Source organism: Propithecus coquereli, unplaced genomic scaffold (assembly GCF_000956105.1).
Source record: "Propithecus coquereli isolate 6110/MARCELLA unplaced genomic scaffold, Pcoq_1.0 Scaffold566, whole genome shotgun sequence".
In the NCBI taxonomy this organism is placed as follows: domain Eukaryota; kingdom Metazoa; phylum Chordata; class Mammalia; order Primates; family Indriidae; genus Propithecus; species Propithecus coquereli.
The window spans coordinates 137547-138711 of NW_012151574.1; the positions used below are offsets into that span (position 1 = coordinate 137547).

At 46.4% G+C, this 1165-nt stretch overlaps 1 pseudogene; it reads left to right on the forward strand.

The window, feature by feature from the left end:
• The window catches only part of LOC105821224, a 4920-nt pseudogene extending 4177 nt beyond the window's left edge, over positions 1-743 (forward strand).
• The last annotated feature ends 422 nt before the right edge of the window (positions 744-1165 follow it).

Consider the following 1165-nt stretch of genomic DNA (forward strand, 5'->3'; position numbering starts at 1 on the left):
CCATCTCAGCACTCCTCTTCAACATCATACTGGAAGTCCTAGCCATTGCAATAAGATAAGAAAACAAAATAAAATGTATACAGATTGTGAAGGAAGACATAAAACTGTCTTTGTTAGCAGATGATATGATTGTTTACATAGAAAATCTTTTTTTTTTTTAATTTTTTGAGATGGGGTCTCGCTCTTGCTCAAGCTGGTCTCGAACTTCTGAGCTCAAGCGATCCTCCTGCCTCAGCCTCCCAGAGTGCTAGGATTACAGGCAGTGTAGACCTTTATGCTGAAAAGGTGGCCACCAGAGGTCTGTGTGCCATTGCCCAGGCAGAGTCTCTGTGTTACAAACTCCCAGGAGGGCCTGTTGTGCAGAGGACCTGCTGTGGTGTGCTGCAGTTCATCATGGAGAGTGGGGCCAACAGCTGGGAGGTCATGGTGTCTGGGAAGCCCCAGGGACAGAGGGCTAAATCCATGAAACTGTGGATGGCCTGATCCACAGTGGGAGACTTTTAACTGCTACATTGTCACCACTGCGCACCATGTGCTGCTTAGACAGGGTATGCCAAGCATCAAGGGGAAGATCATGCAGTCCTGGGACCCAACTAGTAAGACTGGCCCTAAGAAGCCCCTTCCTGACCATGTGAGCATTGTGGAATGCAAAGATGACAAACTGCCTGCCACCCCCATCTCAGAAATCAGAAGCTGGAAAGCCAGAGTCGCCTGCCATGCCCCAGCCGATCCCCGCAACATAGTGCAGTCTCCTTGACAGCGTGTCTGGAGTCTGGATGTTGTTCTGTAAACACCTCTAATAAAATTTCGCACAAAGAGAAAAAAATAGACAAAACAGGCATAAAGCTGGCTAATATGGGGACAAAAGGATAGAGCACTATGTTCCCATAACTATTAGAAGTTAAGTGGCACACAAAAAGCATGCCAGCTCCTCTGGTCATTCTGGTATGAATCCTGATCCATGCTTTTTTACAGTTCAAAAACAAGCTTTTTCTTCAGAGGTGGTCTGCAGTAAGTGAGGATTAATCCTCTCCCAGTCCCACAGTGGTATTATAGGTACTTTAAAAAAACCGTTTTCCTTGTGAGGGAAAGGGTCATTCGTTCTCATGCAGCTGCGTTGTCACCCAGCAGGACAGAATGTAATCTTCAATTTGGTGGATTCCAA